Below are 17,126 nucleotides of genomic sequence, written 5' to 3' on the forward strand. Positions count from 1 at the left end.
GGAATGTAATTAACCACTTGCTTACTGGGCACATAAACCCCCTTCGTTCCCAGGCGAAATCTCAGCGTCCGGCACTGCGTCGCTTTAACTGACAATTGCGCGGTCGTGCGACGTGGCTCCCAAACAAAATTGGCGTCCTTTTTTCCCCACAAATAGAGCTTTCTTTTGGTGGTATTTGATCACCTCTGCGGTTTTTATTTTTTGCGCTATAAACAAAAAAAGAGCAACAATTTAAAAAAAATATATATTTTTTTTACTTGTTGCTATAATAAATATCCCAATTTTTTTTTAAAAAAAACTATTTTTTTTCTCAGTTAAGGCCGATACGTATTTTTCGACGTATTTTTGTAAAAAAAAAAAAAAAAATCGCAATAAGCGACTGGTTTGCGCAAAAGTTATAGCGCCTACAAAATGGGGAACAGAATTATGATTTTTTTTATTATTTTTTTTTTTAACTAGTAATGGCGGCGATCTGCGATTTTTATTGGGACTGGGATATTGCGGCGGACGTATCGGACACTTTTGACACAAATTTGGCGCCATTCACATTTATACAGCGATCAGTGCTATAAAAATGCACGAATTACTGTATAAATGTGACTGGCAGTGAAGGGGTTAACACTAGGGGGTGAGGAAGGGGTTAACTGTGTAGCCTGGGTGTGTTATAACTGTGTGGGGGGAGGGGGGTGACTGGGGGAGGGGACCGATGCTGTGTCTCTATGTACAAGAGACACAGATCGGTCTCCTCTCCTCTGACAGCACGTGGAGCTCTGTGTTTACACACAGAGCTCCACGTCCCTGCTGTCACCTGCCGTGTCACCGACGATCGCGTGTACCCGGCGGACATCGCGGCCGCCAGGTACACGCATCGGGTCTTCGGCGATGCGTCGGGACAGTTTTTACCCGCCGCGCGCCACCCAGTGGCGCGCGCGGGTAATGCACATAAAAGGCCGTTTTTAAACGGCCACTTGGCACTTGAGAGCCGCGCTGCGGACGTATTTCGTCTATAGCGCGGATCTCAAGTGGTTAAGAAATGGCAGTCATCAGGAACAGTGGAAGTTAAAGCAAGATCTGGAAGACCAAGAAAAATATCAGACAGAACAGCTTGCAGATTTGTGAGAAAAGCAATTCAAAACCCACGTTTGACTGCACGATCCCTCCAGAAAGATCTGGCAGACACTGGAGTTGTGGTACACTATTCCACTATAAAGAGATACTTGTACAAATATGGTCTTCATGGAAGAGTCATCAGAAGAAAACCTTTTCTACGTCCTCACCACAAAAATCAGCATTTGAACTTTGCAAATGAACATATAGACAAGCCTGATGCATTTTGGAAACAAGTTCTGTGGACCAATGAGGTAAAAATAGAACTTTTTGGTCGGAATGAGCAAAGGTACATTTGGAGAAAAAAGGGCACAGAATTGAATGAAAAGAACCTCTGTCCGACTGTTAAGCATGGGGGTGGATCAATCATGCTTTGGGGTTGTATTGCAGCCAGTGGCACAGGGAACATTTCACAAGTAGAAGGAAAAATGGATTCAATAAAATTTCAGCAAATTTTGGATGGTAACTTGATGCCATCTGTGAAAAAGCTGAAGTTAAAGAGAGGATGGCTTCTACAAATGGATAATGATCCTAAACACACCTCAAAATCCACGGGGGGATTACATCAAGAGGCGTAAACTGAAGGTTTTGCCATGGCCTTCACAATCTCCTGACCTCAACATAATTGAAAATCTATGGCTAGACCTTAAAAGAGCAGTGCGTGACAGACAACCCAGAAATCTCAAAGAACTGGATGACTTTTGTAAGTCTGAAGAAACAGTGTGATCGGGTCTGAGGATCCAGAACCCCTGACGGAGTTAAACACATGTCCGGTTTACTTGCGGAGCGGAGCAGTGTGACAGTGCTGGCTGGCAGCAGGACTGAGACAACCAGAGCGGAGATTCACAACTTTCCAGGCCTGGTGTGGTGAGGGGGCTGTGTCGCCCAGAAGTTATTTAACACCCTTAACACAAATAGACTCATTTCACAGAGTTACTGGGACCAGTAGTCCTACAGGGAAGTCTCGTTCAAATAGACTGAGTACAATCAGGCCTCAAAACCTATACTTCATTGAGGGCTGACTGACGGTTGAGGTATACCTACACCTGAGGCATCTACAAGTGTGTTGTATAGCAGGAATTGTTATCACTTTTCAGTTTATGCTACTCCAGTACATGTTATACCATTGGATTACAAACGCTGCAGTATAATATCTAGCAGAAGAAAGAAGACCAGAGACTACACTTCTCAATGGGAGGGTTTGTGCTTTGGATACAGAAAGACAAAAGGCTGCCTTATACCTCAGGGGAAGCTTTTGAGAAATTGTATTGTGCTGTGTTGGTATCCTTGCATTCGTATGTTTTGATGCGGCTGTCCTGGAAGTGGGAAGGTGGCCAGTGTCAAGGCATTGTCACTCTGAGCACCAGTCCCACTTGGAAACGCGCCACAGTAGAGGTTCAAGGGACCTTTAAGTGTTAATAATTTGTGTACACTCATTGCACCATTATAGTAAGTTTGTATGTTGATACAGTTATTATAACTACTGTTTTTATACCAGTCATAGTAAACTTACATTCTGGTTGATCATAATTGGTGCAAGGCGTGTTCATTATCCTCACAGGTGGAACAGCGGATGCCCAGATAACGGTAAAGGTACACTATATACACATTGTTACGGTGGTATTGTTCCTTGTAGTGAAAGTTTTACATCAACACTGTTACACAGCTGTGTCAAGCGGGCTGAGACAAGTTATTTGGGGGTAGGAGAGCAGAGTACAGGCCCAATCAATTACCAGCAGCTCCTTCGGGGGTAAGTGCTACATATGTATATATGATGATTTTTACATGTAGAAGAGAAGTGTCAGAATTGTCCTGGGTGGCAAGGGGTTAATTACCATAAGTAATATACAAATAATTATTATAAGACCTGTGATCTCATCCTTTCAGTCTGCTGCTGCAGAGTGTCAGTTTGTATTTAAACTGGCCACTCTGTATATAGCTTCTGACAGTCTGCGCAAGCAGCCCCGTATCTCCGGAACCATAAATGATAGGAGCCACATATTTTTACCAGTGGTGGGGTGGGTCTTTAGCTACATACCTCCTAAATGTGAGGTCTCTGTGACCCCTGGTCACTGAGCTACAATCCTCAAAGTCGTCTTTTTTTTTGGCAAATGGGCCTATCTTGAGGAAGGGGCCTGGAGCTGCAGCTCCAGATCAGCCGCCACATAGGCAGTACCAGGGCGGTACAGTTCTTCATAGAACCCCGCCAATTCCTTCATGATAAGTTCGGGTGTACTAACAATGTGCCCAACTTTGGATTTTATAAGAAAAAAGGGGGGGACCACCCGAAGGTGTTTGGGACTTTAAATGAGAATACCTCTGTGATGTATCTCCATCCTTGTGTCTTGGACTTTATATGAGATTACATCCATACTATATCTCCATCCCGTATGCGGAAAATTGCAACGAAGGGAATTTGGGACTTTAAATGAAACAGTGGGCTGAATGGGGACAAAGTAATGAAACAAGCCATAGATGAAATGTTCATGTATTGAGAAAATAGAATATTTAGTAAAAACAAATAACTTGTACAAAAGTACAGAACATACATTTCATACATAATACAATAATTGATATAAAAATACATTAAATAAATAACAGTCCATGACAACATATATAGCCACATAGAGGTTGGGCATAACCACGCAATAGGTGAAGTATAAAATGTAAATAGATCATAGAAGTACTGGTTGATCAGAATGGGTCCCATAAACGCATATAGCTACATCTTTGTAAGCCCGACGCGGCGTTTCGTGTATATGAAAAACACTCATCAGGGGCGGATGTAGTGGGATATCTGGAATACAGATTTGATTAGTGATCAAGGTATTAAAATTGGATCCACCAAAAAAGAGGTAGTAAGTCAATTCTGGTTACTTACATAGTATGTCAAAGTGGTAATGTAAATACAGTTAAGACCAAACATATGCCTGTCCCGGGACAGAGGTGGCAGACCAGCAGGCAAACAGCAGAGCGCATAAAGCATCCCTCCCAGACAGCACAGCGACCATGGGTAAAGTAAAATTGTAGTGTATCCTCATAGTACAGGTAGGTATCTGTAATGAATGAATGAATAGGTCCATCAAACAGTGACCCACATAGTAAGGGGATAAGGGCATAACAATTACATTAAAATTAACAAAGGATACCTGGAATGCGAGTAGGATGGCCACAGCTAGTGACAGCTGTAAGGCCTGCATAGAAAATGGCCACTGGCTGAAGAGCTGGGAAGGTGCTTAAATACGTCCAGCAAATGCACCAGACTGCCCCCAACGTCACGTCAGCTGACCAGTGTGGGGGCGGGGCCCTCAATCAGACAGCACAATTGCCTGTACTGAAGAGATGCTACACACACCCACTTGATCAGCTGTGATGGATACTAGCCATACAACAGGGCGACGCCCAATAAAGACATCACTCGGATGGCACGTAACGCCGATGCACTGACGGTAACCGCCCATACCCCCAAAGGGGGGGAAAAAGGAAGCACAGTGAGTGCATCGCAATCCCGGGATGCAGACAACAAAAAAAAAAAAAAAAAAAAAAAAAAAAAAAAAAGGTCTAAACAGTGGGGGATGTTTGCAAGCAGCTAAGTGGTGTGTTCAGCAACTGAATGGCAAATTAAACCATAATTAAAGTATGCCGTTTGTGTGGACAGATTATGCACACTTTGCACGGACAGCCCCATATATAGGGCTGGCAGGGGAACACTGCCAGCTGCCGATCACTGTTTCCATCCCTGGTACTATAAGAAAAAAGGGGGGGACCACCCGAAGGTGTTTGGGACTTTAAATGAGAATACCTCTGTGATGTATCTCCATCCTTGTGTCTTGGACTTTATATGAGATTACATCCATACTATATCTCCATCCCGTATGCGGAAAATTGCAACGAAGGGAATTTGGGACTTTAAATGAAACAGTGGGCTGAATGGGGACAAAGTAATGAAACAAGCCATAGATGAAATGTTCATGTATTGAGAAAATAGAATATTTAGTAAAAACAAATAACTTGTACAAAAGTACAGAACATACATTTCATACATAATACAATAATTGATATAAAAATACATTAAATAAATAACAGTCCATGACAACATATATAGCCACATAGAGGTTGGGCATAACCACGCAATAGGTGAAGTATAAAATGTAAATAGATCATAGAAGTACTGGTTGATCAGAATGGGTCCCATAAACGCATATAGCTACATCTTTGTAAGCCCGACGCGGCGTTTCGTGTATATGAAAAACACTCATCAGGGGCGGATGTAGTGGGATATCTGGAATACAGATTTGATTAGTGATCAAGGTATTAAAATTGGATCCACCAAAAAAGAGGTAGTAAGTCAATTCTGGTTACTTACATAGTATGTCAAAGTGGTAATGTAAATACAGTTAAGACCAAACATATGCCTGTCCCGGGACAGAGGTGGCAGACCAGCAGGCAAACAGCAGAGCGCATAAAGCATCCCTCCCAGACAGCACAGCGACCATGGGTAAAGTAAAATTGTAGTGTATCCTCATAGTACAGGTAGGTATCTGTAATGAATGAATGAATAGGTCCATCAAACAGTGACCCACATAGTAAGGGGATAAGGGCATAACAATTACATTAAAATTAACAAAGGATACCTGGAATGCGAGTAGGATGGCCACAGCTAGTGACAGCTGTAAGGCCTGCATAGAAAATGGCCACTGGCTGAAGAGCTGGGAAGGTGCTTAAATACGTCCAGCAAATGCACCAGACTGCCCCCAACGTCACGTCAGCTGACCAGTGTGGGGGCGGGGCCCTCAATCAGACAGCACAATTGCCTGTACTGAAGAGATGCTACACACACCCACTTGATCAGCTGTGATGGATACTAGCCATACAACAGGGCGACGCCCAATAAAGACATCACTCGGATGGCACGTAACGCCGATGCACTGACGGTAACCGCCCATACCCCCAAAGGGGGGGAAAAAGGAAGCACAGTGAGTGCATCGCAATCCCGGGATGCAGACAAAAAAAAAAAAAAAAAAAAAAAAAAAAAAAAAAAAAAAAAAAGGTCTAAACAGTGCGTGATGTTTGCAAGCAGCTAAGTGGTGTGTTCAGCAACTGAATGGCAAATTAAACCATAATTAAAGTATGCCGTTTGTGTGGACAGATTATGCACACTTTGCACGGACAGCCCCATATATAGGGCTGGCAGGGGAACACTGCCAGCTGCCGATCACTGTTTCCATCCCTGGTACTATAAGAAAAAAGGGGGGGACCACCCGAAGGTGTTTGGGACTTTAAATGAGAATACCTCTGTGATGTATCTCCATCCTTGTGTCTTGGACTTTATATGAGATTACATCCATACTATATCTCCATCCCGTATGCGGAAAATTGCAACGAAGGGAATTTGGGACTTTAAATGAAACAGTGGGCTGAATGGGGACAAAGTAATGAAACAAGCCATAGATGAAATGTTCATGTATTGAGAAAATAGAATATTTAGTAAAAACAAATAACTTGTACAAAAGTACAGAACATACATTTCATACATAATACAAAAAGCTGGAGACCTCTGCTGTGAATTTGCTATGTGCGCTAGCATGCGGCCCGTTTTCTCCCCCTCTTCAAAAAACGCTTGCTTAGAAAAAAATCTATTTTTTTCGGCCCCAGAGGAAAGCACCCGCTCATAAGCAGATTGAGCGGCCTGCCACTCCTCCCTGGCCGAGTCAGAGGGATCCAGGACAAACTGCCCCTCCAGAGCCTCCACCCTCCCCTCCAGCTCCAACAGAAACGCAGATGAGGCCTTCTTGACCTTGTTGATTTCCGTTACCAAGATCCTTTTCAGGAACAGTTTAAAAGCCTCCCACTGTTGTACACAAGAGCCCTGTGGATCCTGAGCAGTAAAGAACCCCCTCACACTTTCCTCTATGGTCTCAGGAGAATCAAATAGTTTTAGCCAAAAGGCATTGAATTTCCAGGGGGCCTTAGGGAGCTCAGTGGGTTGGGAAACCACCAAATGCGCGATCAAAGGGGAATGGTCAGATACGCTGCGTGGTCTATACTCCATTTTAGAGACATACTGAAGCATGTGTGCGTTTCCCACCCCCAGGTCAATCCTAGACAAGCTGCCATGCGATTTAGAAAAGCATGAGTATTGCTTAACACCTGGATTCCGCTGCCGCCAGACATCCACCCAGCCCACCTCTTGCAACAACCGCGCCAGGGGGGTACCCCTGGAGAGGGCAGAGGCTACTACTGCCGGGTGTCTATCCACCGCAGGGTCCAAGCAGCAATTGAAGTCCCCGATCACCAGCAGCGGCACCTCGGGCTTGCCATCCAAGTAGGCAATCAGCGCCCGCAGTACCGTCACCGCGAAAGGGGGGGGCACATACACACATGCAAGAATACACGTCAAATCCCCCAACCTGCAATAGAGAAAAACATATCGCCCCTCCGTGTCAATGCTATTATCCAATTCCTGATAGTCCAGGGAGCCATGCACCAAAACACTCACCCCCCTGGAGTAGGAGGTGTGAGTGGAGTGGTACGCTTTAGACACCCAGTTATACCGTAAACAGCAAATAGTGTCCACTGTGAGATGCGTTTCCTGGAAACAAAAAATCCCTGGTAGGAACTTTTTAAGGCACATGCGTATCATAGTTCTCTTAAGTGGGGATTGAAGTCCTCTCACATTCCACGACACTATAGGTACCTCTGCCATGTATAAAAAGAAAAGTTAGTAACAAGCAAATGTACCTCCATTAGGTCCAAAATCCCCTCAGACCATGTGCCCGGTGACAAAAACAGTAGAAATAACCACCCGGGCTTCACGCTGCTCATGTTGATTGTTGCAATATTCGTTCTGTAGTACCACCTTTCAAAAAGCTGAAAAAAAAGAAGTAAAAGAAAAAAAAAGCAAAGGGCGCAAACCGCTGCCCCAATCAACTCTGCTGCTCTGGATCCTGCCAACAGGGCAAGACCTGCACAAGGCCTCCCATTCAAACTTCGGAGACCAGAACAAGTCACGTGTTGTAGATTCGCCATTAAAGATTTCTAAAGCTCTCATCTTGATCTGTAGCAATATATTTTCCCTCAGCCAGAGGTTAACAAGATAAACATACCACACAATGTCTCCATCCAAACGTGTTGTCCCACTTTCCATATGTGTCTCGGTGCCCCGCTATGGGCCTGGGCATCACTATCCCTCCTCTGCTCCCTCTCGTAGCCGTCGTCTCAGGGGTTGCTCGTTCCGATCTAGCCAGTTAGCTGCGTCATTAGGGGACTCAAAAAACTGCGCCTGCCCCTCCACTATCACCCGCAGCTTAGCCGGGTATAACATGGCATATGGTAGTTGCAGCTGCCGAAGTCTGCGTTTCACATCAAAGAACTTGGCTCTGCGTCTCTGCACCTCCGCCGAGAAGTCAGGATAGAAGGACACCCTGGCCCCATTATGTTGAATATTAGCCCTTTCTCTTGCCTGGCGCAGCACTGTTTCTCTGTCTCTGTAATGCAATAGTTTCGCCAGCATCGGCCTGGGTGGCCCCCCCGGCTGGGGAGGGCGAGCCGGCACTCGGTGAGCACGTTCCACTGCAAATAGGGGAGAGAAGGTATTCTTCCCAAATATGTCCAATAACCAGCCCTCCACGTAGGCCGTGGGATCTCTACCCTCTACCTTCTCAGGGAGACCGACAATGCGCACGTTATTTCTTCTAAGGCGATTTTCAAAATCTTCCGCCCTGTCTGTGGCCTCCCTCGCCAGTTGGTATGCGGCTTTGGCCTCTCGCTCTATGGGGGTCAGGCGGTCCTCTACCTCGCTCACCCTGCTCTCCACAGCCGTGGTGCGCTCCCTCATTTTCTGAAAGTCCTGTCTCATCAATGACAATTCTTCCCTGATGGTGTTTACGGAGGCATTGCCCAGGTTAACAGCCCTTAATATGTCAGCCAGTGTGGGTTGGGTAGCCACAGGTGTATCATTATCCCCTGAGCTCTGGGCCCCCGGGTCAGGCAGATCATTCTCCTCTTCTCCACTGTGCTCGGCAAAGATGGCCGCCAAGGCCTGTGTTTCATGCCTGTCAGAGTCAGTGTGCCCAGGGCGTCCACCACTATCAGCCCCCGCCAGTCCGTTTAACTTCTGAGTGAAGTATAGCATGTCTCTAGGTGCTTCCTTACCCTGAGACTTCTGCTGCTTCTGCTGCTTGGGTCCGTGCTCCTTCATTCTGTCAGCGCCACGAGGAGTCCCCTTCACAGAGAGCGCGGCGGCGCCATCTTGGATTTCGGGACCCGGCTCAGAAAGTACTTTTCTGACCATTCCCCTCGTGCAGAGAGCTGGCGGAGGTTCCCCCGAGGTCCCGGGATCAGCTGGGGTCAGCATATAACCGTTACCGGTCCGTAGTTTGGCTGAGGGAGGATCGGTACCGGATCGAGGTCAGGAGCTGTGAGAGCTACGTCCTCTCACATGCCGTTCCAGGCCACGCCCCCGGAGCTGCAGCTCCAATAGCCCCTATGTTAATCCAGCCCTGCATACAGGAACAAATGAGAATCGTTGAAAAGGGAGAGGTGCACAAAGCGATATTCATGTGGGACATATAATAACAAACTATACTGTTCAACAATCAAAAACTCTTCTATATATATATATAAAGTTCTGACCTGATGAGATTGCTAACGAGCAATTCAGGCAGGTTGATGGTTAGCTAATGATGAAAATTTTTGAAAAAACAGCTCTTTACATAAAGATGGACTGAGCAAACCTGCTTAGAAATAGAGACCGCCAGGTCCTGCCGCAACAAAACCACCTATCATGGCATCATCATGTCTATAGATGACCAAAAGACAGAATGGTGCTGGATTTGGAGGTTTGTGTTGATTCTATAAGAAACAAAATATATATATATATATATATATAAGAAAATATTTGAACAAGAACCAAAAGGTCCTGCATAATTCCATAAATAACTATTTATTAGAACCTCATAGACTAAATTATTAATACAAAAAAAATTAATATTGAGCCCATATCAAACCAGAGTTAGATTAATTTAAACCAATTAAACCCGTTTAAAGTAATTGGTAAATAATTAGGTATTAAAAATACCAGTATAGTGATACCCATGTATAAAATTAATTAATTTGATCGTAACAATAGTAGTATAAAAACAAGAAATACCTCTAAAAAGCGGCAGACTTGAATAGCGGTCTGGATGTAAAGCAGCAGCAATACAAACACCAAAGACCAAAGGACGTTTAAATGCACCTGAACTAGGCACCGCGCATGCCCTATGCCAAATACTGAAGAAAGTATTTAATAAATTTCCCTCCGTTTTGGTACATCAGGTGCCGCCGGTCACGGCACAGGCCCTGAAGAAACGACACTAACTGGGGGCCGTTCATTCAGTGCTCATGCGCCGATGACGGCAGCGGAAGCAGCGTATATAGTAAATATCTCCTAAACAGTGCAGGTTTAGGAGATATTTACAGTATCTATAGGTAAGCCTTATTAACCACAAGCCGACCAGCCACCGGTCTGGTCGCTGCGCGAAATCACGTAGCTATACGTCATTTCGCATTCCAGCCATTAGTGGCGCGCGCGCCCCCTGCTCACCCCTGGTGCCGACCCGCATGCCCGGCGGGCGCGATCACCGCTGGGCACCCGCGATCACTCGTTACAGAGCGAGAACTGGGAGCTGTGTGTGTAAACACACAGCTCCCAGTCCTGTCAGGGGGAGAAATGACTGATCGCATGTTCATACAACGTATGAACAGTGATCTGTCATTTCCCCTAGTCAGTCCCACCCCCCATTAGTTAGAACACACCTAGGGAACATAATTAACCCCTTCCTCGCCCCCTAGTGTCAACCCCTTCCCTGCCAGTGGCTATAAATAAAAATATGCCAATGGTCCCAAAAATGTGTCTGAAGTGTCCGCCATAAGGTGGCAGTACCGATAGAAATCGCTGATCACTGCCATTACTAGTAAAAAAAAAAAAATATCAATAAAAATGCCATAAAACTATCCCCTATTTTGTAGACACTATAATTTTTGCGCAAACCAATCAATAAACGCTTATTGCGATTTTTTATGAAAAATATGTATCGGCCTAAACTTAGGAAAAAAATCGTTTTTTTTATATATTTTTGGAGGATATTTATTACAGCAAAAAGTTAAAAATATTCGTTTTTTAAAAAAAAATTGTCACTATATTTTTGTTTATAGCGCAAAAAATAAAAACCGCAGAGGTGATCAAATACCACCAAAAGAAAGCTCTATTTGTGGGGAAAAAAAAGGATGCCACTTTTGTTTGGGAGCCATGTCGCATGACCGCGCAAATGTCAGTTAAAGCGACGCAGTGCCGAATCGCAAAAAGTGGCCCGGTCATTGACCAGCAAAATAGTCCGCGACCCGGTCCGAAGCTCCGTGACCGCGGGACCCGTGGACCCGATCGCTGCTGGAGTCCCGCGATCGGTCCCCGGAGCTGAAGAACGGGGAGAGCTGTGTGTAAACACAGCTTCCCCGTTCTTCACTGTGGCGCCGTCATCGATCGTGTGTTCCCTTATATAGGGAATCACAATCAATGACGTCACACCTACAGCCACACCCTCCTACAGTTAGAAACACAGATGAGGTCATACATAACCCCTTCAGCGCCCCCTCGTGGTTAACTCCCCAACTGCAATTGTCATTTTCACAATAAACAATGCATTTTAAATGCATTTTTTGCTGTGAAAATGACAATGGTCCCAAAAATGTGTCAAAATTGTCCGAAGTGTCCGCCATAATGTCGTAGTCACGAAAAATATCGCTGATAGCCGCCATTAGTAGTAAAAAATAAATAAATAATAAAAATGCAATAAAACTATCCCCTATTTTGTAAACGCTATAAATTTTGCGCAAACCAACCGATAAACGATTATTGCGATTTTTTTAACCAAAAATAGGTAGAAGAATACGTATTGGCCTAAACTGAGGAAAAAAGTTTTTTATATATTTTTGGGGGATATTTATTATAGCAAAAAGTAAAAAATATTTAATATTTTTTCTAAATTGTCGCTCTATTTTTGTTTATAGCGCAAAAAATAAAAACCGCAGAGGTGATCAAATACTACCAAAAGAAAGCTCTATTTGTGGGGAAAAAAGGACGCCAATTTTGTTTGGGAGCCACGTTGCACGACCGTGCAATTGTCAGTTAAAGCGGCGCAGTGCCGAATCGCAAAAACTGTCCGGGTCCTTTAGCTGCCTAAAGGTCCGGGTCTTAAGTGGTTAAATTGGTTCTTAAGGAACCTCCACCGTCCATGTATTCCGTCATTGGTTCCAACGTGAACCTCTTCCTAGGTATGACTGAACGCAGCATAGTCATCCAGGTAAGAGACTACGAATGCTCCCAGCCTTTCCAGCGGGTCTTTTAGGTATCTCTGAAAGGTGGCTTGCACAATCTTTATTCCATACAGTTAAAAACAGCAGATGGCACATCTCAGTGTAGCAGTATACAAAACAAATTTCTTTATCGTACACCACGGGACACAGAGCCTCTAATCGTTACATAGTGGGTTGTATGGTCACCAGAGGTGATTGGACACTGGCACAACCAATGAAGACAAGTTCCCCTCCATATAACCCCTCCCCTAAGGGAAGTACCTCAGTTTTTTCACCAGTGTCTAAGGTGTTGGACACGAGTAGGATGTGCTGAAGGAAGCTCTGCCAAAGAAACCCTTGGGGGGTAAAAGAGCTACACTTCCTGGTCCATCCAAGACGCCTAAGATTTTGCGCCAAAACTGGATGGTATCTGAGCCTCGTGGACGAGGTGTCATCTGTAATGTCTCTTCGGAGGACTGGGCTCTAGGGTCCAGCACTTTCACTCTATATGCTAAAAGTCCTGGCAGAGTCTTTTACAAGGCCCAGGGAAGAGGCCTCCTTTAAGTAGGAACCCATATCCCTGAAGGTTGGCACACATACCACGTCGTGATGGGGGAAGATTGGTTCTGCTTGGCAGAAAACCTGCGGCGGGGAGAAGGTAAGCTGGGAAAGAGTCCTAAGTTTTAAACTTAAGGACCTTTCCTATTTTGGAGTAGGTGTCTTTTTTTCTGGCCACCACTGGAGGGAGTAAAGAGCTGAGTTTCACTCACCATGCTCCAGAGCAGTGTCAGTTTCTCCAGACGAGCACACTCCTTCTGCTGCTGAAGCTCTGCCATGAACGGGCTACCTTTTCCTCCTCTCAGGCAGGTGGCAGGGGGATCATCCTCATGTTTTGATCGCCGCCATTACCCCTAGGTCGCACGTGCACAGAGGCGCACTTTATGCTAATGAGCAATGAGAGGGGGGCGGGCTCGTGAGCATGCACGGCACGCTATTTCTGATGGCAAATAAGGCATGAAGTGATAAGAGGTGCCTCACAAGCCTGAAGTCTTCCTTGAAGAGACACAGCAGCGTAAGGGCACGTAAGATCTCCTTGTGGTTGGCAGAGCACTCACAAAGATAGATCTACTCCAGCATGAAGCTGTGTGTTATTAGTTGCATACTTATATATACATTGCTAAACTAGCACAGTAGTATATGCATTTTTGTGGTACCACGGTTTTTCTTAGTAAAATGTCTACCCAGAGAAGAAATTCAGGGACTAAGAAAGACAAAAAAGCACTGCCGCCTGAGACAGGAGGCTCTAGCCGCGCCTGCTCGGTACCTTCCTCTCCTGTAATACCTGATGCACCTATACAGGATGAGCTATTACCTCTATCAGGAGTAGCAGCCTCTCCTGTGGTGCCGGTTCCGGTGCCTGCAAATGTCACTGAGAACACTTTGGCGACAGCCCTGAACAACTTAGAAGGGAGAATCGCTGCGTTAATCGCAAAGTCCTCAGAAAAGGACAAAAAGCGAAGCAGATCTCCTTCTGTTGTTTTGAATCTCCTTTCAGAGAAATCTGAGGAGGATGAGTCCCCATCAGGGGATAAGGACTCGGAGGGATCAGTAATATCAGAGGAACCTTTTTCTGCCTCCCAGGTTCTGAAGTTGCAGGTGCAATGTTTTGCTGAAGCGGTATGCTCTACATTCAGATTACCCTCTGCTGAATTAACTGAATCTCCTGTCTCTTCTCTGGGTTCATTAAAATCCCTGCAGGCTGCTTTTGCCTCAAGATCACCGTTATCGGCGGCGCGCCCTCCGCCGCTTACCGGAGCCATTGCCGATCGGGTCCTGTCTCCTGCTCGGCTGGAGACAGGACCCCAGATCTCATATTTAGAAGGACCTGTCATGCTTTTTTCTATTACAAGGGATGTTTACATTCCTTGTAATAGGAATAAAAGTGACCCAATTTTTCGTAAAAATTAATAAAATGAATAAAAATAAATAAGAAAACAAAAAAATAAATTTTTAAAGCGCCCCGTCCAGATGAGCTCGCGCGCAGAAGCGAACGCATACGTGAGTAGCGTCCACTTATGAAAACGGTGTTCAAGTGAGGTATCACCGCGATTGTTAGAGCGAGAGCAATAATTCTAGCCCTAGACCTCCTCTGCAACTCAAAAGATGCAACCTATAGATTTTTTTTAAACGTCGCCTATGGAGATTTTTAAGGGTAAAAGTTTGACGCCATTCCATGAGCGGGCGCAATTTTGAAGCGTGACATGTTGGGTATAATTTTACTGGGCGTAACATTATCTTTCACAATATAAAAACAAATTGGGCTAACTTTACTGTTGTCTTATTTTTTAATTAAAAAAAGTGTTTTTTTTTTCCAAAAAAGTGCGCTTGTAAGGCCGCTGCGCAAATACGTGTGACAAAAAGTATTGCAATGACCGCCATTTTATTCTCTAGGGTGTTAGAAAAAAATATATATATAACGTTTGGGGGTTTTAAGTAATTTTCAAGCAAAACAATTAATGTTTTAATCTTGTAAACACCAAGTCTGAAAAACAGGCAAGGTCCTTAAGTGTTTTTTAAAGTGTCTGAAAACCCTAACATGTAAAGTGACTGGCAGGTGATACATAGAGATTATACAAATCCTCCTACATGAGTTGTACCTGTTTATCTGTTGCAATTTCTTCTGTACATTGTTCTGAAATTACACTGATATTTTTTACCTCAGCTCTAGCAGCAGGGGGCAGGGATCTGAAGTCTCCCAGAGCTGATGTTAGTAAGGACAGCTCTGAGCCCTGATTGGAGGGAAGGGACACACCACCCTTTACACAGCACATGGAGAACAAGAAGAGCTGTTAAAATAAGTCACCGGCTGTGTGCTGGAGCTTTCCTTCTTGTCACCTTTTTTCTCTTGGTGTCGGGGAAAAAGCTGTCAGACTTCACTATCATCACAAAACTGATGTTGCTCTAAAATATGTAAAAGAGCCCTAAGTTCTAATAAGGTAGTTGTTAAAAGTTATACTAGCCTAGACCCACTATACTGACCTGTGCAATAATTGTGACCAATGGCGTATCATCATGGGAGAAAGTGTGGGCAGAGCAGTGAGAGCACATGGGCCCCTAGGGAAGGGGGTCCTGCTGTGGCCTATCACACACTGCGCAATTTGTAGTAATCTATGCTATTTTGTCAGCATATCTGTATATGCTGCTGCTACTAAATCCCTTCTGTCATTGCCAGCCCCGAGTGTTTCTGCCTGGGGGTGATGCACTGTGCTGTGCCAATGCTGTTGCTCATACAGGAATCCTGTGAGTGAGATCAGGGCTTTTTTTGAGCCGCAACATGCCACCTCTCGCTGGCCCTTTGCTTTAAGCCAGGAGCACTGCCCAGAGGCGATTCAGTTCGCATGTGCCGCGCTATATAAGTTTTTCATTCATTCATTCATTCATTCATTCATTGTGTTTACAACAGTGCAGTGCTCACAGCGGCTCGCACCGAACCCGCCCTGCCCTGTACATCTCTATGAGAGGTGGGGGCAGGAAATGTGTCTAGCCACATTAGTCTGGTAGCAGCAGCCTGCACTCTTCACTCTCCCCACAATGCAAATCGTAGTTGCTCCTCTCTGTGGGTGGAAGGAAAGCTCTGCTTAGGGCAATTTGGGGGGAGAGCTCTGTACATGTCGCTTGCTATGGGGGCAGATGTGCGGGCTCGGTCCTGATGAGGGCTGTGTATGTCTATTGACACACACAGCATGGCTCAGTCCCGCCCCCTGTTCTTTGCTCACAGGATTTGACTGACACCAACAGGAACCAATGGCTGGGACTGCTGCCTCAGTCCCTGTGAGTAGAGGGAGAGCGGAGAGCAGGGATGCAGCTGTGCATAGCTTTGGATCGATTGAGGATTCAAGTAAGTATTTAAGAAGGTGGGGGAGCAAAGCAAGCTGTAAAACCTTTTTTTATCTTAATGCAGGAATGCATTAAGGTAAGAAATGATTTAGCTTTAGAACCGCTTTAATGTTTCTCAAAAGTGTCTTAGGTTAAAGTTAAAGCGGTGGTTCACCCTCCTTAACAACAGTCTAGCATTACATTCGGCATAGTAGCGCGAGCTACAGTATGCCTGTCTGTATTTTTTTATCCCCGTACTCACTGTGCTATTGTACATTGAAGATTCCGACTCCCACGGGGAATGGGCGTGCCTATGGAGAGGGAGGATGATTGACGGCCGGCTCTGGCACGTCACGCTCCCCGAAGACAGCCGGAGTAGGTCTCGGCTCTTCACGGCGCCTGCGCACAGGCTATGCGCAGGCGCCGTGAAGAGCCAAGCCTATTTCGGCTATTTCCGGAGAAGCGTGACGTGCCAGGGCCGGCCGTCAATCACCTTCTCTCTCCATAGGAACGCCCATTCCCCGGAATCTTCAATATACAATTGCACAGTGAGTACGGGGATAAAAAAATACAGACAGGCATACTGTAGCTCGCGCTACTATGCCGAATTTAATGCTAGAGGAAAAAAAAAAAAAAAATTTTTATATAGGGTGAACCCCCGCTTTAAGTTAGTCCAGTAGTTGACACATTATCTATACTTAAATAAAAATGTATATTTATTGTATATATGAAATATTTTTATTTAAAATTTTAAGTTTACCCTGTGGCATTATAGCAACTCCTACTTGGCTAATGCTGTTTTTTATTAC

General features: G+C 45.0%; 2 long non-coding RNA genes across 2 annotated transcripts; both read right to left on the bottom strand.

Annotated features, from left to right (window-relative positions):
- Positions 1–3,862: 3,862 nt before the first annotated feature.
- On the bottom strand, positions 3,863–4,507 carry LOC120924914. Its single transcript, XR_005746464.1, has 3 exons — positions 4,257–4,507; positions 3,989–4,163; positions 3,863–3,904 (listed from the first exon to the last, which is right to left on the bottom strand). It is a non-coding gene; the product is annotated as an uncharacterized LOC120924914 (long non-coding RNA).
- An 840-nt stretch (positions 4,508–5,347) lies between these two features.
- Positions 5,348–5,992, bottom strand: LOC120924915. Its single transcript, XR_005746465.1, has 3 exons — positions 5,742–5,992; positions 5,474–5,648; positions 5,348–5,389 (listed from the first exon to the last, which is right to left on the bottom strand). It is a non-coding gene; the product is annotated as an uncharacterized LOC120924915 (long non-coding RNA).
- Positions 5,993–17,126: the final 11,134 nt, after the last annotated feature.

Source organism: Rana temporaria, chromosome 1 (genome assembly GCF_905171775.1).
Source record: "Rana temporaria chromosome 1, aRanTem1.1, whole genome shotgun sequence".
Lineage (NCBI taxonomy): Eukaryota > Metazoa > Chordata > Amphibia > Anura > Ranidae > Rana > Rana temporaria.